This window comes from Chinchilla lanigera, unplaced genomic scaffold (assembly GCF_000276665.1).
Source record: "Chinchilla lanigera isolate Chin_1 unplaced genomic scaffold, ChiLan1.0 scaffold00031, whole genome shotgun sequence".
Lineage (NCBI taxonomy): Eukaryota > Metazoa > Chordata > Mammalia > Rodentia > Chinchillidae > Chinchilla > Chinchilla lanigera.
This window is the reverse complement of record NW_004955432.1, coordinates 8,571,688-8,594,710: the sequence shown is the minus strand read 5'-3', so window position 1 is coordinate 8,594,710 and position 23,023 is coordinate 8,571,688. Positions and strand designations below refer to the sequence as shown.

The 23,023-nt window shown below is 36.9% G+C and overlaps 1 pseudogene; it reads right to left on the bottom strand.

The window, feature by feature from the left end:
* Positions 1–858: 858 nt before the first annotated feature.
* LOC102024369 lies at positions 859–1,271 on the bottom strand (annotated as a pseudogene).
* Between the last annotated feature and the right edge of the window lie 21,752 nt (positions 1,272–23,023).

The window sequence follows — 23,023 nt, the reverse complement described above, 5'->3', positions numbered from 1 at the left end:
CCAGATACACTCCTCAGGTGGAGGTGAATTTGAAGATGCTGAATAGAGCCAAAAGAAAGAGAAACTGAAAGGGATACTTCAAAATCACCAGAATTGATTCCCCGGTTTTATATACGAGAGTGCGCAGACTCCAAGTGGAGAAGCTCGTAGGTGAGATTAGGTACGTGGATCTAAATCCCCGTACTACTTGTAGTTGCATATATTCAAAATACGAGGTAAATACCCCCAAACATTAAGTACACTGGTGTAAATAAAACTGCTCAAAACTGATAACAAGGAAAGAGGTGGAGCCATTAGTCCAGCATAGCAGCGTGTTGAAGAGTAAATGGAAAGAAAGGAGCTCTCACTGTAACACTTTTCAAAAATGCAGTCAAGTCTCTGTCCAACTCTCATTGATAAGAAAATATGCTAGCTTTAAAAATGTACATTCACCAGTCTCCTACACTTTTTTGCTTTGTTTGTTTTCATGGTGCTGGGACCAAAACTAAGACCTCATGCATGCAAGACAATACTCTATACTCAGCTGTAATCCCAGCCCTTTTGCCTATTCTTTGAAACTGAGCACTGGGTTTTTAAAAATAATATATGTACACTTTAACTGCAGGTCTAAGGAATAAACAAAATTCGTATTTTGGTAACTCATAGTGTTTTTATAGAATGAAAAACTCTCTATTAAAATACACTTTTCACTGGGAAAAGCAAATAATAGACAAATGGATCTACACAAAATAACTTTTGTAGATTTCAGTGTAGGACAGTCCATTAACAAGCATATTTGCCCTATTCCCCCAGCTGTTCAACTTCTGAGCTTAGAATTTTAAAAATCTTTTTGAGATTTTCTTCTGTTGAGATTTGCTTTCATTCCACATCATCTTCAGCCAAGCTCTGGGCGCTTACAATTCTCTAATTGTTGGGAGCTTAGTGAGAAGCATCCGGAACACCGGTGGTGGAAGAGGTTGCTATAACACCTGCAGCACTGCTACGGCTGTCCGCACACAGCAATTGCATTTGTCAGATGGTCCACACCCTGCTCGTATTCACCTTAAGCCAGTAACTCTTCAGCAAGCTGTATTTCTTCCAGGAAAAATTTCTGAACAGCTTCAGCATTTTTAAGGTCAGGGAACTTGGAAAGCCCAGCTCTCTCCTTGGCAAGCTTCTGGCCTGTTCCTGAAGTAGGGATCTCTTCACCTCTTGGGGTTGAAGTCGATGCAGTACCCCATCAAGAGGGCCCCGCACACACCAGAGGCGATGGCAGTGTTCTGACCCACCATCTCCTCTCCACTTCAGTGTGCCGCCCTCAGCAGGCCCGCACCTTGTGGAGAGGTTAGCCACAAACCTGAGAGGCAGCTGTACCGCCCGCAGCTGAAGCCTGCTGATGAGGCCCTATTAGCTTTCTTCCCCTCCCCACCCTACTCCGGGACCGGGAATCGAACTCACGACCTTGCGCTTACCAGGCAGGCGCAGTGCCGCTGAGCTAAATCCCCAGCCACGCTATTAGCTTTCTTTAACATATGCAGTCAAGCCTTTCTTTCATTTATGATTTTGATAATCTATGTTCTTGCTCTCTGGCTGTTTCTTTCGGATGGAATCTTAGAAACGTTCCTTCCTTTTTGGCCTTATTATTATTATAATCTTTTGATTTGCTTTCCTTTTTCTAGTTTCTCAAAGTTGAAATTTAGATCAATGATTTTTAAAGCATAACATGCTAATGTAAGCATAAAAGCAATAACTTTCCTCTTAAGCAGTGCTTTATCCCATGGATTTTGATATTTTACGTTTTCATTAAGTTTTAGTTATTTTCTCATTTCCCTTGGGGTTTCTTTTTGACCCATGGGTTGTTAATAAATGTGTATCTTTATTTCCATTTTCTTGATAGTTTACTTTTAGTTACTGAGTGTAATTACTATGTGATCAAAACATGCTTTGTTGAAATTTACTGAGATTTAATTTATGGGCCAATGTATATCTTGATAAATAATATATCATATGTACTTGAAAGAATTTTGATTGGGAATAGTGCTATATAATTGTTAAATAAGTGCATTTTCTTGAAACTTTATTCTTATCTTCTATATTCTGACTTTTTTTTGTCTGATCAATTACCAAGTGATACTTGTTTAAATCTCCAGCTGTGAATATAAATGTGGCTATTTTCCTCCACCCCCTGATTCTGCCAGTTTAGTTTTATGAATTTTGAAGTTTTCATTAGTTAGAACAATGTTCAGGAACTTAAGGCTGTGATACAGTAAAATCCCTGTGAAGTGTTCCTCTATATGTCTTATAAAGCCTTTTCTCTTGAAATATACTAATATTGCCATATTAATCTCCTTATGTTTACTACTTCCATAGAATACCTTCTCCCAAATTTTACTTTAAATCCTTTGTGTACCTATATGTGTTTCTTAAAGACTGTAAACTACTGACTGTAAATTATGGACCATTTTTCTGCCTTACTCTTCCACTTTGAAGAGCACTTATGTTTAGATTGAGCCCATCTAATATAATCTCTCTTCTCAAGTCAGCTAACTAGCCACTATAGTTCTCTCTGCAACCTAAATTCCCTTCAGTCATGTAACATAATATATTTGCAATTCCCAGGAATTACTGTATAGGCAAGTTGGTGGGACCACACTCTGACTACCACCCCTTCCCCTACTCCAGATCTTCATTATTATAATTTCTTGCACTTTTGTGTGTTACAAACTCCACTTTACACTTATTAATTTTGTTTTAGTCAGTTACATTTCACAAAAGGGCACATATTATAAGATTTCGTGTGTTTGAGATACTTAGAATAGACAATTCCATAGGCACAGAAAATAGATTAGTAGTTTCCAGGAGAAAGGGTGGGATATAAGAATGAGGGGCGACTGCTAATTAGAACAGTGTTTTCTCTTAGGGGGATTAGATGTTTGGGGGTTAGATAGTAGTGATATCACGACCTTCTGTGTATATCAAGACCACTGATTTTTGTACTTTAATAGAGTAAAATTAATGCATGTGGGTTATATCTAAATTGAAAAAGAAGAGGAAGAAAGTCACTTGTCCTTGAAAGAAATTACACATGAGCCACATTTCTATCAGGTATCCTTTCTTCTACCTGAAGAACATTTTTAGCATTTCTTATGGTAGCCTGCTGGTGGTGACTTCTCTCAGCCTCCAATTGTCTAAAATGTATTTTATTACATTTTCCCTTTGGAAGATACTTTTACTACCATAAAAATCTATTTGACAGTTTCTTCCAGTGCTTTAAAGAATAAGATGTTGCTCTATCATTGTGCAGCTTCCATTGTTTCTGAAGCAAAGTCAACTATCATTCATGATACTGTTTCTCTGTGCTATATCCCCCCCAAGATGCTTTTAACATTTTATCTTTCATATTTTTAACTATTTTATGTATTCTATTCCTAGACATATTTTTCTTCCTATTTTTACCACTTGAGTTTTATTAATTTTCTAAGATCCTTAACTGAATTTTTTTCAAAGAATTTGGGAGAAATTTTAGCCATCTTCTAAAATATATTTAGCTCTCTTTCTGGAATTCTAATTGAATCTGTATGGTATAACATTTTATACTTGCCCATAGTTTCAAGTATTTGTTCATTTTTCTTCAGTATTCTTTATTTTTGTTCTTCAGATAGGAAATTCTCTGCTGACATTTCCTAAAATCCACTGATTCTTTTACTGCCTCTAATCTGTTAATAATCCCATCCAGTAATTTTTAAAATCTAGATTCAATACTTTCAAAACCAAGGGATATTTTCCTTTCACCCTCATGAATTCTTCTAACTGGTCTCACTGTGATTTCTTATTTCTTAAAATCTCTACTATGCCTTCTAATAATTGATACAATGTTATTTTCAAACCAGGTTTTTAGAATCTCCAACTTTTCAGTAGATGGAATATGGGTCTAGTAGTTCTCATATCTTCACAGGATTTACCATAATGCTGCACAAATATTAAATGATCAATTTTAACCTACTTTCCTGTGTATAGGCCCAAAATTTATATTTTTAAAAGTCTGCCCTGTACTCTTAAAATAGGACTTCCAAACTGCCTACTTTAGAGCTAGTTTAGAACCTCCAGATTACTGAGTTCTATCATTAGCTCACCCTCACCCTCAGCAGTGATTAACCCTCCTCAATAATCCTACTAGTTCTTCAACTCTTACTCCTTGCCCTTGTTTCTCTACCACTGTTATGCTTTGTATCTAGATGTCCCCCCAAAGGCTCATGCAGTCATAGGTGGGGTTTCTTCAGAGGTGGCTGGATCTAGAGGGTGTGATGCTAGAATTGATTCATGGTACAATGGTAGGATCAAGGGCACTATGATTAAGGTTGTGAGTGCTGCCTGGCCTAAGTATTCCGGATAAGATATAAGGGATAAAAAGGGCTATGTTTGTCCCTTGTTGCTTTGCTACCTTCTGCCCTACAGGAACTCTTTCTCCTTGGCAATGCCATGCTGCCTTGAAGCCAGCCAATTATGGATGGAAATCTCTACAAGCTGAGAGCTACATAACCTTTCCTCCCTTAATTTTGAGCATTGGGTATTTTGTCTCAGCAATGAGAGAAAAGTAACTAAGACAGAATTTGGTAACAGAGAAGTAGGGGCATTGCTGTGACATTACCCAGCCATGTGTCTCAAGAGGCTTTGGAACTTGTTTGTGGGAAAAGGATGAGTTAGGACTATCTGAGGCTGTCATTGATTGGAGATTCTGATCAGAGCTCAAAAGGCCAGAATGCTGACAGAAATTCTGCTGGTAAAAACCAGGTTTAGGAGGTTTCTGCTGGGAAGAAGTGTTGCATTGACTGTTGGACTCCAGATGATATGTGTTGTACCTTGGCAGAAAGCTTTTCTGCATTTTGCTCCAGTCCAGAGGCTGCCTTAGACTGAGATTAAGTGTGGTGGACTAATTAATCTTGCAGAAGAAATTTCAAGCCAGTCGAATGTTGAGGTAGTGGCATGGCTACTGTTGGGTCTTTCAGCCAGATTTATGTTGAGAATCAAGAGCAAAGAGCCCAGCAGAATGATTTAAAATGTTCTGAGCTTGGCCAGAAAGGAAGCTCCTGTAAAGCTGTGAACTAAAAAGATAGAGCAGAGATCTTGATTGCTGAGAAAGTACAAGAGAATAGAAAAGATAGCTTGAGGGCATCAGAAGAATCAGCAGGACTCTACCTTTTGCAGCCTTAGAATTTCAAAAGAGATAGAAAAGCTTTGCTTTGAGAAGAGAGCCCCAGAGCACTATGTCCCAGAATGGCCACAGCCTAGGGAAGTTGTTCCTCAGAAATTGGTTCACAGGCACTGGACCCCTACAGCCAAGAGAGAAGAAAGCCTGGCTACTGCTCCAGCTAGTAGCAGATTTTGGTTTCATCCATGTTGTGCTGGTTTTTGGTGCATTCAGAATACAAGAGTTGTGGGGTCAGGAAGGTTTCCACCCAGATTGCAAAAGAAGGCTTGGAAAACCAGGCAGTGTGTCCCTGAAAGGGCAGTGTGTGAAGCTGTGAGTGTGAAGCCAGAGGAGTAATGAAGACATGAGAAGATTAAAGAAGCCAGGAATATGGATCATCTGAGGAAAGCTGCAAGGAGTAAGCAGAACTGACTCAGAGAGAAGCTGTAGGAGCTACCATCACTGGAACTGTGGAGCCACTCCCTTTGGTGTTCACAACTTGCCACAGGTTGCCATGGATGCTGGGACTGGAAATGTGATATTTAATGTTTGCCTTGCTGGATTTGGGTTTCACTTTTTTCCCCATTCCTTGCTCTCCTCATTTGTAACTTTTGGAATGGAAATGTCTATTGTGCCATTGAATGTTTGAAGTGTTTAACTCTCTTTTTGTGTGTAGAAGGGCTTGCAGCTAAGAGTTTTCCTTAAATCTCAGAGGAGATTTTGGACCAGTAGAGTTATGTACAAACACTACGAGATTATTGAGAAGGAGAAAACTGACTTTAGTAGGGACTATCAAGGAAGGATTCACAGAAAGTAAAATTTGAGCCAAATTTTACAGCCAAAGGCAAAGAAATGAAATTGTGAGTTGAAGACACATTTTGGAGACAGGTATGGTGGTGCATACCCATAATCCCAGCACTCTGGGGGGATGAGACAAGAGGATTGAAAGTTTGAACCTAGCCTGAAAAACTTAACAATTTAGTGAAATCCTGTTTCCAAATTTAAAAAGGGGGAGGGAACTGGAGATGTAGCCCAGTTCATAGGTTCAGTCACCACACACACACACACACACACACACACATACACACACATACACACACACCACATAGCTGAGAGAAATGAAAGAACATGGAGCATGAGCAAACAGTGTTACCCAGTAGGAGCCTTGAGGAAAAGTGATTGTAGATCAATCACCAGGCTGGAAGGGAGTGTCAGGATGGATTCTCAAGTTGTAGGAAAAAGTGAGATGTCTACAAGGTCATGTAAATGTTGACCTTGCACCCTACCCTCCCATTGTAAATGTTGACCTTGCACCCTACCCTCCCATCATGATTTAGAATCAATTATGCTAAACTCTGTAAACCAAAAGATAGATAATTAGAAAAAAAATCTAATTCATTCATTTATCTAGATGCTAAAATTTGAGGGGTTTATAGCATACTGTGTCTCTAAAGGGATCATTAGGCCCCATACTTGTCCTGAATTAGTAGTTTGAGTCTTTAACTCATCTGTGGCATGGCTTTCTAAGTGTTTCAAGTCCATTTTAAATCATTCTTTTCCTGGTTTTGATACAGACTTATGTAAACCTCTGTCCTTTGGCTCTGAGTTTGACTTCTAAATCCCCTATCTTGGCTTATGCTTAACTTTAATCCATATACAAAAAAACTCCCTTTAGTTGGGATTTTCTTATCAATATAACCAAATACAAAATACAATTCTAAGAGATTTAGATCTGTGTGGACAACTTCTGATGGTATGTTTAAATGGATGACAGTACAATACACAAAAAAGTATCCTAAAATTTCTTGTTACCCACCTGTCACTCCAAAGCTTCTACATCAGCACATCAACTGCCTAAAAAACTCTTCACTTTCTTTCTCCCTTATAAGTTCTTTCTCAGTACTCACTGCTGCAGTGTACTCTCTGTTACTTTTGTGTACAAAGGAAGTGTGATTAAAAATATGGTGAATGTTTAACATTTAAAAAATTGTTACAGTAAAAGCCATATTGCCACTAATTCCCTCAAAACATTCCCCTTTGCTACAAACACACTTACCCCAGCATTCTTGCCACTGTGAATCAGTTCTGAAAGTCCTGTTGCATATTTCTAGTTGTGCTGCTGTGGTTGCCTCAGTGTCTTTAATTGATTCAAAATGTTTACCTTTCATGGTCATGTTGGCTTTGGAGAAGAGCCTGAAGCTGCACAGTGCCTGAGCTGGGAAGCAGGGTAGATGAGGACACACCATAATATTTTTATAAACCTGTCTTTCTGTTGGATGACACTTGATAATTGCATTCACCGTATTTTTGACAAAACACAGAATGAAGAACTATCTACCCTAAACTGGTTGAGTCCTGTCCTTCTGTCTTTCACAGTGAATTGTGAGAAGGAATCTGGAAATTGTGTCTGGCTTGGTGAGTAGTCTTAGGCACAGCTATTCAATGATCTTTCTGTGGTGATCAGTCATGTAAGGAAATGTGAATGTTGAGGAAAGGATGGCCCTGGAACCCCTCTGCTGGGTTATTGAGAATTCATGATGCTTCCTATCCCAAATACTTTCTGCCCTGTTAATCTTCTCCAGAACAAATACAAACACAAGAACTCAAGGAAGACATATACATTCCTTTTAGAAAATTTCAAGAAGATCTCACTGAACAATGCCACCCCCAAAACACCAGCTTTTCTGTCTCCTACTACAAAAAGATATAGAGGGAGCTTGTACATAAAGTCTTCAAAAGGAAAGCACAAGGTACGTTCCACATGGATTATTCTTCTTTTCCAATTCTCTTTCACTCTCTTGAATTTCCTTTCCTGTCATCCTTTAGATCATCTTCTAGACCTAAGTCAGTGTCCAAATTTACTCCTTTTGGAATCTGCATTGCTCCCCATTGTATTTTTCTCTCCTATGTTCTTTCTGGAGTCATGAATTCAAGCTTCTCATGCTTTGCAGACCCCAAAGGGGGAAAAGTGTGCTCTGGATTTCTAAGTTGAAAGGATATAAAATGTCTTGATTTATTTCCCCATCAGAAAGAGCTGTAACCAATTTCCTCTGGCCCTAAGAAGCAAACTTATTCATCAAAGCAAGCATTCATTTCTACTCACCCCCTTCTCCAGACCTACCCCAAAGGCCTCACAGTGTAGTCTTATATGAAGAAAACATATTTCATGGGAAATAATAATGCTGACATTATTGTGCTAAGGAGCATTTAGATTCCTCCAGTATGATGGTCACAACTAGAATGTGAATCTGTCCATTTAGTGTAACTCCCCCACATCAGCAACAGATGGCTGTAATTCCACTTACATTGTTTTTGCATGATGGAGACCAACCAGCATGTATGCAAGTCTCAGACCATTTCACAATAACAGTTACAATTATCAATTTGCAACACAATGTCTGAAATCATGACGGTGATGCACCCAAGGTCATACTAGTAAATGTTTCATAAAGAATGGGAGGCTCAAATTGTAAGAAAATTGCTGAAGGTCTCATAGATGGTGGACAATAAAAATGACATCTGAGCCCAGGTTTATCTGTCTCTAAACCCATGACTTTATTGTATTGGGCATGAGGAGGACAGAAATGGAACCAAAGGAAATATCATAGATGTCCATTGTACCTTTTGGATTTTATTTACTCTTTCAGGTTTGTACACTAGGAAGACAATATGATGTTTACACATGTGGGTCTGATTTATTTCATTTATGAGTATGAACAACTACTTTGAAGATAACAGTATGCAATATAACAACCATTGTTGATTTCCTATCATCTTGTTTTGAAATTCTGTACCATTTTTAATGTTTTTTCTTATTTTTAAATTCCCTTTAAAATAAAAAAAATAGATGTCCATATGCTTTTTAACTTGTTGGGGAAAGAACTAAAGCAGAATCCATCTTCCTTCCTTTCTTCCTTCCTTCTAGTATAAAAGCCCAATAATAATCATAGAACAATCAGAAATCATAGAGTACAAAACTGCCTGAGACCAATGTCTGGGAAAAAAACTATGAAAATATTCTATTGTTTTATGAGCCCATTTAGAGTGAACATTATATTTATAGCTTTCCCCCTGAATACACATTAAGGTAATATTGAACTTTTGGTAAAAATTATACCATACATCTGTGCTGACAGCTTGTTTCCTGCACACAAATCTTTATCTGCTACTTTCAGCTTTCAATATTTTCTCCAAAGAAGTAAGGTAGGACATTAAAAGGCCCAAAATGAAACATGAAACAGATGGAACTAGATTTTTGTGGAAAGTGACAGCCATACTGAATTTAATGGAAAACTAACCAGAGGGAGGCCCAAGAGGAAAATCGATGAAGCATGCACAGGGAGGGCCTTGGCTGGGGTTGGAACCTCAAAAGTGTCTAACATCTAGCTTACCGTTATTATGGGTTGTCCTTGTAGCTGGGTGTTCTTTAAAATGGAGTAAGAGGTTAGTCATCAGTCTTGCCTGTGATGTGGGAAAATATTTTTTGCCATTAAACAGTAGTGATCTTTTTGGAGTTTAGTGTTTATTTCTTTCACATCCCATCAAATGAAGAGTCTTGGGAGTCTGACCTAGGGTAAAGCCCCTAAGATCTATGGTTAATCGCTGGCTGTTCCTGGGGCGTTGGAATAAAGGGGAAGTAGATTTAGGGGGTGCATGGGGCCAATACTAGGAAGCAGGAGACTACTAAAATTTTCAGGAGGCCTAACTTTCAGGCATTGTTTGGCAGGAAAAAGTGTCCATTTCTGCGATGTCTGTTAATAACCAAGAAGTATATGTGTGTGTCTGGGTGTGTGCGTGGGGAGTTGAATCTGCAATCAACACAGGATGATACCAGGAGCAGCATGGATATTAGACAACCTAGCTAATGAACATTTTTCTGTTGATTCAGTCCTTGCCTCTCAACTGGATTATTTCCATCAATATTTAAACATCCCCTGGTCTCCTCTGTTAATAAGAAGCACCACTTAATGTTGCTTGCCTTTCATGTCAGCTTCCCCTTTTTTTCACAATGAAATTTGTCAAAACTGCATGTTCACATTTTCCATTTCCTCACATTCCACTAACTCCTCCAGAGACCCATTTCACTTGACCTTTGATTTTTTTTCAGTCTAACAAAATAGCTCTTGCTAGAGATACCTGTGTCCAGAAGGTTTCTAAACCCAGCAGAAAATTTCCACTCTGGTCTTATTTGATACTCAGAGTGTTCACCTCCACCCCACCAACACTGACCACGCTTCTTATCTTAAAATACTCTCTTCCTTTTGCCTCCCTTACCTCATCATTCTCCATGGGTCATGTCTTCCTTCAAACTCTCTGGTTGCCAGTTCTCCTCCTCTCTCCGCTAAATGTTAGAGTTTGGAAGAGCTGACGTGCAAGTCTTCTTCTTTCAGTTTATACTCTCTGGCCAGGCCTCCTCATCTATGCTGGGAGCCTGCATTATCAGTGCTGGTGACAGGCTTCTTCTCTAGAAGTCCCTCTAATTGCTTTGGCAACAACTTTTTTCAGATGTAACCTCAACCTCAATACGTTGCCTTACTTTTTCCTGTGTTCACAGCGGATCCTTGAAGAAAACCAGTGTGCTGTTGTACTTTGTACACTGAAGAATTAAAATGCTGAGCTAATCTTGCATGGCTGAGTGAATCCCATGTATATGTCCATCTCTTTTTTTGGTGGTGATGGTGATGGGGATTGAACCGAGGGCCTTGCGCATGCTAGGCAAACTTTCAACCTTTGAACTACACCCCCATACACTCCCAGCCCTAGACATGTGCTTCTTTAACAGTGCTCAGGTAGGGGCTGAGGATTTAGCTCAGCAGCACAGTGCCTGCCTGGCAAGCACAAGGTTGTGAGTTCGATTCCCGGTACTATAGTGCTCAGGTCATTTTTCCTTTTTGCATTAAGTTTGACATAAAATGCCAAATCAAACTTGGAGAAAAATGATAAAGCAACAAAAACTTCCTACTTTTGTTAATTATTCCATATTTAACAGTGCATTGCAAATCGACCAAAATTTAAACTATGCCCTGCTTCATAACTACAAGTTTCAAACAAGATCTAGTTGCTCAGAGGCATGAAACTATTCTGTACTGTATAGCAACATTTGCTATAAAGTTTATTGTTATTGCTTTTTCTTAGCCTACACTTTAAAATGAAACTGAACAGAAACAGGTAAAATAAAACCCTCACCCCTTGACCCTCTTGATACCAGACAAGTTGAAATAATAGGTCTTGGTTCTAGCAAAAGACTTGAAGCAGGAAAGGCTGGAGTTAATGAGATCCTGTAATCTGATCCTCCGCGGACACAAACAGCTGTGCAGAGTCCTTGTGAACCCTATACCTTTCCAGATCACTGACTGGCAGAACCCAACCATGGCGGGTGCAGGCAAGTCCCAACACCCTGAAAATGACTTTGCTGGTGTAAATAACAGGGATCTGTTACCATGAGATTACCTGTCTGTAAAACGCCTATTTATCTTCATTACATTGCCTTTGAGGGGAGGGAAAAGGGGATGAATGTTAGTGTGTGAGATGCCGGAGTTAGGAGAACAGAAAAGCATCTCTCACATAAAGTGAAATCCGCTTTAATGCAGTGGGTTGGTTTGGAAGCTGCACGGAGTCTCTAATGCTGACTCTCAGTGTTGAGCTCTCTAGTATTATACACAGGTGTCTTGCAAAGCAATGCTAGGATGCGTTCACATCTATGATTATTACATCATCATTTTCATCTCTTAGTTTTACTCTGGCAACCTTAATTACTTCATTCATTCTCTGACCAAATGTTTGAGTGAATACTACATGCCTCGTGCTGTGCTAGACGTGGGCTATTAAGTGGTGGATAAAATGAACACTGAGCCTGTCCTGATGGAGACTATAGTCTAGCGGGGCTGGCAGAAAACAAAATAAAGAATGTGATTACAAACTGTGAAAAATATTCTAAAGTAGAATACTCTAAAGTGGAAGAATAAGTTACCAGAATAAGGAATAGCAGGAACCTACAGATATAGATATATTATATGATATCTATATACCTATATCTATATCTATCTATATATGGAGAGAGTATATAATCTAATATATAAAGAGTAAAATAGAGCCAGAGAAAGAAAAGAATGAGGTATAAATAACACACTGTAATGAATTTCATGTTAATCTTAATTTTAACATAAAATTTAACTATGAATTACAATTACACAATACTTAATCAAAACCAAATGACCCCAAAATATATAAAGTAAAAAATGAACACTTTTATGTTTCCCTGCAAAATCCCCACTCTTTGGAAGGAAGCATGGTTAATAGGTTGGTGCATTTGAATAATTCTTACCAGATCATTTCCAATCGAGAAGAACACAAATTATAAGTATCTTTCTTTGGAAGGAAAGAAAAGACTAACCCTCAAGTAGCAAAAACAGCATATTAGTAATGTTAGAACATCTTTGTAATATCTTAGAATGTCTTCAAGTGTATAATAATTTGTATCTGTGAATAATCAGAGGACATAAAGTTCTGTACAATTTGCATTCCAATAATCACTTCTCAGATCTTTTAGAAACTTCCTTAAAGTTTATAACTGTTATCTTTCTGACAATCAATAGAGGTTATAAAACTGTTTTACTGCTTGTTTTTGCAGCTCCAATCTCAGTTTTGGGTCATTCAAGTTGCTTTTGCTCACATTTGATTGATTTTGCAATAATGGTGAATATGGAAATTTAAGAAAGTCCCCAAAGTGGGTACACAAGGCACACCACCTTACTAAATGATAACAAACAGATGATATTTCAGATAGCACTCTCTATTTCACTAGATCAAACCTACACTTCAAAACAGACTGGGTTTATTTTAAAAATATAGTAAAAAGGTCAGTTACAGACTCATAATCTATCCCGTGAGGAGAAATAAATCCAAATTTCAAGAATCAAGAATGCTGAGCTAGCTCAGCTTCGTGTTAAATGTGAAGTACCTCTGGACCATGAATTACTTATTTCCTGACAGAGTGGTGTATTCAGTGAACCTGAATTACCAGGCCTTCTGGGCCTCAGGGGAAGTTCAACCACAAGAAAAGGGAAACCACAGCCCAAAGACATATGTCCTCGGCTCCCCATGGAAAAGTATCCAACATTTTTGACTTATGTTTAACAGTTTCAAGAATTGTGATATATAACACATATGTAGAAAAGTGATAAATCTGGAGATGTGTTTAGTAAGGGAAGTGTCATCTCTGTGGCTACAAACCAGATAAAGAAACCAACTACCAACACCCCGGAAGCTTTCATGTGTTTCTTTCTAATCCCAATCCCCTTCTTCCCTCAAAGGTCAACACTTTCCTTTTAATATTATTGCCCCTTTGCTTTTCTTATATTTTTATGACCTAATTTTGTATCTTTAAACACTATAGTTATGCCCAATTTTGAAATTTATCTAAATGGAATAATACTGTAATATTTTTTGTGTCTGGCTTCTGATATTTGATGTCACATAGTTGCATGTAGCAGAGGTTTATTTTTGTTTCATTGCTGTAAGACATTTCCTTATGTGCTACCCAACAACTTGTCCCTTCTGCTGTTGGTGGGAATGTGATTGGTTTCCACCTTTTGCAAATAATGTTTCTGTGAGTGTTCTAATACATGTCTCCTTACACACCCAAACAAGAGACTACACACTTAGGAGTGACCTCACTGAATCATGAGTTATGCATATATTTAATGTACCTAGATCATGTTGGAGTCATTGCATTGAATTACACTCAAATCATTGCCTACATTTGCTGTTGTTGGAGTTTTAATTTTTGGCAATCCAATGTAAGCATAGAGCTACAAAATTAACTTTTATTATCTTTCTTAGGAATCATATGTAACATTACTTAAATTGTATATATATATATATGTATATACAGAATAAACCAATAGAAAAATTGTTATAGAGAAAATTAAATTAATATTTCATTGATATCAGAGTGAATATCATATTAAATAAGATAATGTGGCAATTAGTGTATTTTTCTTCCAGCTGAGCCCATTACTTCAGTCTTATAGTTTGGAGATAAAGCAAGAATAGAAGCAATGTGCCTGACACCTTATAATTTGTGCTTGTGCTAGTAAATATAGTCAAACCGATGATAAAATAAATAAATGAATTCCCTGCTAAAGCACCATCTGTTCATTTCTGAGATGTCATCAAAAAGAATGGTAAATGTTTTATTTTTTATTTCAAAGAGAATAAAAAATAATAAAAATCATTAGAAACCACACAGAATTTCAAAAAACAAGATAATGTGAATTCAACAATGGTTGTTATATTGCATATTGTTATCTTCAAGGTAGTTGTTCAGATTACCAGATATAAGCATATAAAATTGGTCAAAACAATTAAGCATTAACTTTTTCTTTCAATAAGCCAATAGAAATTAGTAGTACAATTATCTTAGCTATCTTGTGTGTGTGTGTGTACATATATATATATTTCCCTTCCTTCTTTCTTTCATTTCTCCTTTCCCTCATCCCAGTTGTTCATTCCTTTTGAGTAGCTTCTTTCCCTTTCACGATATCTATTGTACCTTTCAGATTTTATTTACTCTTTAAGGTTCTTACACTAGGGAGATGATACAGTGTTTACACATGCAGATCTGATTTAGTTCACTTATGAATATGATTTCTCGTTGCATCCATTTACCTATAAAAGCCTCAAGTTTATATGTCTTTATAGCTGAGTAATACTCCATTGTATAAAAATACCACATCTTTTTTATCCATTCCTTAGTTGATGGGCATTTAGGTGTTTCCAAGATTTAGTTACTACAAATTGCACTGCTATAAATATGGGTGCACATATATTGCCATTCCTCTTCTGGATATTTTTCCAGAAGAATTTAAAGCATCATACCACAGTGATGTTTAGTTTTTTAAAATTTATTACAATAAAAGAAACATTGCTGCTGATTTCCCCCAAAGTACTCCCCCTTGCTTCAAACTATACTTGTCCCATCATTCTTATCACTTTCTGAAACAGCTCTGTCAATCCTCTTTTGTGAATGTCTTTAGTTGTACTGTTATGGCTGCCTCGAAGTCCTGAATAGATTCAAAATATTTACCTTTCATGGTCATTTTGAATTTGAGGAAGAGCCAGAAGTCTCATAAGGCCATATGGGGTGAATAGTTAGATAAAGACACACTGTAATGTTTTCATTTGACAGAAATTGCTGCAAATGGTTCATCAACACAGAGTGATAACAAAATGAGGTATCTACTTAAATTTAAAATGCTGTTATAGTGAAAGACATATTGCCATTAATCTCACTCAAAATATTCTCCCCTTGGTTTGAACACACACATCACATCATTTTTGGCAATATTAATTATTTTACCTTAACAAGTTTTTAAAATTTAAACATTCACTGCACCTTTTGGTAATTCCTCATATGGGAATTTGTTTTCTTTTTTAACTGTATTGTTTTCCTATTGCTGTGACAATTCAGTATTCTTTTAGCCAGTACAGTTTTATATCTGTCTTGATAAATAACAGGGTGTAATGTTATCTTAGATTCTGCTAAAAAGACAGCCAGGGCCATTTCCTCTTTCTGAACAACCCTATACTTTGATTCTTTTTAGAAACATAGAATGGAAGTTAAACAGCCTGAAGACACAGATACTGTTTAGAGATTTATATTTTCCTCTTCTCTTATCACACAGAATGCTAGGCGATACTTATATTTTACCACCTCCAACACCCTGTTGAATGTGAGATTTTTCGGCATCTGAATCTCATTTAGTCTGACCACCAGAGCTGTCTTTGCTCTGTTATGATGAGATAGACCATATACGAATTATTTACCCTTACAGCCAACTTTCTGAAACCACGACTAGGCTAGAGAGCTACAAGAACTTTTCTCATCCAGGAACATTGTATGTATCTTCATGCTGGTGAAAGATTTTTCTTCCAGAGATATCTTGAAAATTTCCTGTAGTTATATTACTAGATGTTTCATACTTTTTGTTATTCTGTAAACAAGATTTTCTCTTCTATTACCTACTCAAATTCATTATTCTGTTGCATAGAAAGGCTATTGATTTTAGTTGCAGGAATCTTTACGAGGAGATTCACTGAAAAAAACCATGTGTTTGGGAAAGTGTACCGAATATAAAAGTATTGCTCAGTGAACTTCACAGACTCAACAAATCCCTTTAATCAGGACACAGGTCAAAAAACAGGAGAACTCCTTGTGTCCAGTTACCTTGTACAAGTAAATACTCTTCTGACTCTGCACCTCCTTATTCCAGATTATTTTGCCTATTTGAACTTTAAGCGAACTCTTTTGTGTCTGGCTTCTTGTGTCTAACATGCTGTTCATAACATTTATTTATGTTGTAAAAGTTGTTGTAATACTTATTGCTGTAAAAAATTCTCCTCTGGTGAATTTAGTACAATTTGTCCATTTTACCCTTGGTAGGCATATGAATAATTTCCAGGGTGAGTCTATTTTCAACAATGCTGCTATGAACATTTGTGTGCATGGGAATGTAAGTATGCACTTCCGTTGGTGTTACCTAAGGATTGGAATGGGTGAGTAGTAAGGTTTGTGTATGTTAAGTGTTAGTAGAGATAGACTGAGGGCCCTTACCTAAAATTGCTTGGGACCAGAAGTGTTTCAGATTTTTACAAATTTTGCATATACATCATGAGATATCTTGGGGATAAGACCTAGTCTAAACATGAAATTCATTGCTTTATATTCATTTTATACAGACAACCTGAAGAGAATTTCATACCATCTATTTAGTGCATCTGCATTTTATTGTGACCCTTTATGTAGGGCATTTGTGGCATTTTCCATTTGCAACACAATACTCCAAATTTTCAGATTTTCAATTTTAGATTTTGTATTTTCAGATTAGAAATGATCAACCTGAACTCCCAAACAGTCTTCTAAAAGAAGTTGAATCAATTTACATTTCCCACCAGCAATGTATGGTTTACCCATGGACCATCAAATTTTCATAAATTTTAGAATAAACTTGTCAAATTATGTACATAGAGAAAGAGACAGAGAGGACAGAGAGACAGAAAGAGAAGAGAGGAGTCAGAGACAGAGACAGAGGTAGAGACAGAGACAGACAGAGAGATTGAGAAGATAGAATTTTGATCAGGCTGACTGATACATATTATACATTACATATATATTTTGTGTTCATTCATCTATACTTATAGATGAAAAAAAGAGAAAGAAAGAAAAAAAGAGAAAAGAAAGAAAAAAAGAAAGAAAGAAAAAAAGAAAGGAAGAAAGTTAGTTTACACTCTTGGACTTAATCTATTACTGTGGTATAACTATTTAGGTGTTTAATATCTGTTAGTAAAATTTTATAAGTCGTTCCATTAAACATATCTTTTGTTAAGTTTACCACAAGTGGTTGATATTTTTAATGGTATCTTAAAAGTTATCTTAAATTTTTTAAAAAGTGCTGTGACTGGGGAGTGTATATGTATATGTACCCAATTAGTGTTTAGATACTTGTGTATGCATTTGCATTTTATAATTTTTCTAATATTACTTTCAGTAATATTATGAGGGAAAGTAAAAAGCATATTTTGTGTTTCTTTTTCATTCCTTATGTGATGGTTAGGACCTCAGCACAATTCTGAATAGAAACAGTCAAAAAGGAAAATCTTTTCTTGTTTCTGATTGCAAAGGAAAACGTTTAAATGTTTTGCCAGCAGCTATAATGTTCTGCTATAATTTTTGTATGTATCCCATAATCTTTGTATATATTCCATATATTTTATTTAAAAAGTTTATTTTGAAATGTTAACAATCATAACATTAAATTTTATCAAACAGTTTTGTGGAATTTATTATTTTCACTTAAAATTTCAAATACATGCAAACTTTAATCATATTTTCTTATTTTTTATTGTATATCTTCATAATCTGTTGTGATAACCCTTTTTAATTCCCTATACTACTTATTTTTCTTTTCGTTCTTTTTTCTTGATTGCTTTTGCCAGAGGTTTCTCAACTGGGTTAGTCTTTTCCATGAACCAATGATTGACTTTGTTCTCTCTGTCGTATGGTATTTCTATTTCATTGATTTCTGGGTTTACCTTTATGTGTTTCCTTGGGTTACTTTCTTCAGCCTTCCTTCAATGATAAGAATAAAGTTTCAGACTTTCTTGCAATTGCTGAAAGTGTCACTTTTTTAAGTTCAGAGTTCAACGGTTCTACTTTTTGTAAGGTGTTGGGGAGGTAGTGGATATCTAGACACCTTGTGTTTTCTCTCCTCTTTTTGCAACTAGAAGGCCTATTTGAGATGTGGGTTTTTTGTGTTAAAGGTATTAGGCACAAATGATTGATAGTAATAGAAGTTTTAATTCATAGAAGTGATAGTTTACTAGAGCCACAGTGAATGAAGAAGCATTGTCTTGGGCCAAATAAAAATCTATTATATAGACAATGTGTATAAATAACAAAGCTTCCTTTACCTTTGAATGTTTTAACTTATTTTATGAAATAACTAAAAGAGGCCAAGATTATTAATTTAAAAAGAAAACTTATATGGTTGGTTAATAACAATAGAAGCCTATCTTCACATGCACAAACACATGTAGGTAGGTTGGAATAGTATATTGGTAACGCCTGTGCTTTTTGTACTCACAAATGTCTGTGAAAGAGTGAGGAGGGGAAGAGTTAGCACTGCTCTGCATCCTCCCTACATAGCATTTGTTTGTCACCTACACATTCTGCACCAAACACTGAACAACTGAGTTATGAAAACTATCACTAAAAAAAACATATAATAATGTCAAAAGTTTACAATCTTTCAGGGCCACATTACTAGCTGTCCAGGGCTGCATGCAACCCCCAGGCCTCAGGTTGGACATGTCTATTACAGCACAGTAAAACCTTGTCTTGTGAGCATAATTTGTTCTGGAAACATGCTTGTAATCCAAAGCACTTGTATATCAAAGCGAATTTCCCCCTAGGAAATAATGGAAACTTAGATGACTCATTTCACAACCCTAAAATATTCATATAAAAATGATCACAATACTGTAATACAATACAAAGTAATAAAGAAAATACAAAATGTAAAGAAAAATAAGCAAATTAACCTGCACTGACCTTTGAAAACCTTTGTGGCTGGTGTGAGGGAGACAAGAACAGGGAGGGTTATTTTGTAGGATGACTTTCACTACCACTACAGGAATCAGTGCTCTCTATTGGTTCAGTAGAATCTTTTTCTTTTCGTGCAGCTGTAACAAGGAACCTATCCAGTGCTACTAGCTTTTGCCTTCTTTTGAGGATTTCTCGGAAATGTGACATTGCATTGTCATTAAACAGATTCATCACTTGCACTGTTACAGCCTTATTTGGGTGGTGCTTTTCTACAAAACGTTGCAGTTTCCCCCATTTGACACGTCTCTGTAATCTCACTTGAAGTGAAGCATTCTTCTGCCTTTTTCTCCTCCTCCTCCTCCACAGAAGAGACCTCCTCCAAACCTCCTGCTGTTGGGAGAGGATCACCCACAGTCCAAGCAGAGGTGACTGGGGACCATTAACTCAGTTGTGATCCTGTGACATTAGGTGTTATGTACTACTTGTACTGCCAGACATCACTCATTTATCAAGTTAAAATTTATTAGAAATGTTTACTTGTCTTGTGGAATACTCACAGAACAAGTTACCCACAATCCAAGGTTTTACTGGTAACACTTCCTAAACTGCCACCACAGGCCAGAGACTCGGTTAAGCACTTGATAAACATTATTTCACTAACTCCTCCTGGTAACACCAGAAGGCAGATGCAATTAATATCATCTTCTACACATGAGGAAACTAAGGTTTATAGTAGTTCAAATTAGAAATTCTAATATATTATAAGTAAATATCTGAGGTTGAATCAAGGTTTGAACTTGAGCAGTCTGGTGTCATAGCCTATATTCTTAGTTATGATAAACTTGTTCTAATTTGTCTTTGAGAACAGTTGTGGTCTCTATCTGTGAATATTTTACAGTTGTCTTAAAGATTTTTTAATTATATTAATATTAATGCTTTTCAATTTGTGTTGGAAAAGTCATCTTTTAAAGGCCCTGTGGAACGACAGGTTTGCTTCCTGTCATTGTGGATTCCATTCTAATCAAAGCTAATAGAACCCTGTGTGTTTAAGTCACAGGACACAACACAGCCTGCATCACAGATGCTTCTCCTTTGAGTCTACCTAGGTGGCAAGAGCTCTGATCAAGGGCTGCTGGGTTTCTGTGTATTTCCTTCCTCTCATTTCACAGCAAGTTGGGCAACCATCTGTTCAACTTCCCAGGATCTAGCATTTCCCCAGTGATAATATGTGAGAGAAATGTAGTCAGTGACTCTGCTCTCAAAGTTAAAAACCATTGTCCCAATCATGTCCCATTATGTTGTATCAGTGCTTGGGGAAAAAAAAGTTAGTTGGAATCCAAGCACTATGGAAATCTTTACAGATCTAGCACAATTTAGGCATAATTTTTTCCAAATCTCTAGAAATCACAGGAAGGCAACATGCCTATGGTTCTTCAATTGGTTTTCAATGGCTTCTCTTTACTTTCAGGCTAGTGTCTTTTTAAAGGTGAGTGTCTTTTTCAGCCTTTGTCTTCTTAAAGTAACTCTACCTTTGTTGAGGAAAGCTTTCCAATAAAGGTACCACAGAGTTATTAAAGATTTCTGAGGAATAATGACTGATCAAATGAGGCTACCCATCAAAACTCTACAATTTTTTTCATCTAAAGGATTTCTCTCTTGAGTTTCCGAACTTTGCAGTCTACATCACCTTTATGAATAAGTGCCATTAAATTGGTCTCTACCTGCAGTACCATTAAAAATAAACCATTATTCTGTTTCCACAGTGAAACCATTAGAATCCTTTCATTTGTAAGCCTTTTGCTGTTTGTCACCATCCTAAGCTACCAGAGAGAAAAACCAAAACTCGTTTTATGTGAACACACTGTATTACTCTCCTCTCATCATGGATTTTTATTTCTTACTGTGATACCTCTGTTTCTCCTTAGGATTACAGTGAATAGGCCCAAATGTGTGGGTCCTATTCAGACTACTCTTCCTGAGGCACAACTATACCATGATTCTCTTTTCTGCAAAGCAAAATAAAACAAAGCCAGTCACTTATATTAAGCAATTTAAGTATCCATTCATCTTTTGTGTAATCTTCAGTTTCCTTTCAACTAAATTTCTAAGCAAGAGCCAGATACACCAATCAAACGCATGGTGAATATTAGAATCTGCAAGATAAAAGACCAGAAGAAATGAGTCAGTCATATTAGGATCATATAGGGATGTGTCACATGGCAGGTAGATCTCAGAATAATCATTAAAGTAACCACAAAGGAGAGATAACGGATAATTGTCCACACATTATGACTTAGGTTTACACATGTTATTTTGTATAAATAGTCTGCTGTGGTCATTTCTTGAGTAACATATTGTTGACAACTGAGTCATAGTAACAGCAAGACATTTTGATTGTTGGTTGGTCAACTAAAATTGCAACACCCCATGGCTGTTTTATTCTAATCCTGTTTACATAGAATAAGCATGAGCCACTTCCTCTTCAGCCATACAAACATGGAGGAACCTAGCAGCATTTTACAATCTAACACAATGCTTGACACATACTAGTAACTTAATAAATATTTATTGAATAATGAGTGATTAGATGACTAAGTGAGTGAGTTTGGTTCTGTCCAAACATCATCTGGCTTCTACTTTCCTCTTGTAGTGCTAATCCCTTGTGTGTGGAAGGGACATCAAACTTCAGAGTTCTCAGCAAATTTTCCATTCTACTTCCCAGCTGTTCAGCGCAAGCCTACAAACACCCAGCCTCCTTTCTAAACAAGTGAGCTAAGATCCAATAGGACCTCACAGGGTTGATGTGGAGGAGGGAGTTCGTCTCAGAACTTTTGGTTACACTCAAGTGACCTCAGTGGGAAGTAAGTCAAGCTCAGGGTGGAAAGGTACAGATTATGCATTACTTTCTACTAACCCAGAAAGAGGAATCAGAATAGAACCCCCAAAATCTAGAGTCAGGAGAAGCTTTGGGAGCCAAAGGGAACAAGCAAGCAAAAATAGGAGCCAGGATAACAAATGGTGAAGAAGGTGCTGGAACCTGGACAATAAAGGAGTCATGTACAATTACACAGTTCTCCTGCTCCTGGAGCTATAGTATGGTATCGGAGGAGCCCTAAGGCCTCACAGACAAAAGACAAGGCATATCGATAAAATGTCCTGGGACCTTGTCCTCTCAGCATCTGTATTTAGTAACTTGAACTATGATCCTTCCTTAGTGAACATAGACATCTAGAGCTTCCAAGTTTAGGACCAAGACATAGAAAACAACTTGCCCCTCATTTTCTCATGAAGAAGGTGGGTCGAGTGTACAGAGAGAAACAGAAGAGTGAGCTATTGGTGAATAATATAATTGAGGAATAAAAAGCACAAGCTTACAGCCACAGGTGTTTTCCACCAAGCTTCCAAAAGAAACATCTAAAAAAATTTCATACTGTAGATAATGAAAGTGATATTATTTAGTGTTTTTCCTAAGCTATTTCTCTACTTAAAAACTAACCTGAGTCTATCTCTGATTAATTCTGACCAATTCCTTATGTCTCAATTTCTTCCTTGCAAATCTGTCCATCAAGCTACTGAAAGCTCAGAGCTGGGAAGGGGAGGTTGTAGGTTATTCCTAGCAATCCAGGAACAGGAATCAGAATAAAAGCCCCTGAATATAACTTCATTTCTTGGGGAAAAAAGCAGAGGCTCCAATTCTTCTTTATAAAGTGTTTATTACTGAGAAAATAATAGCACTCATAAGAAATCATGTG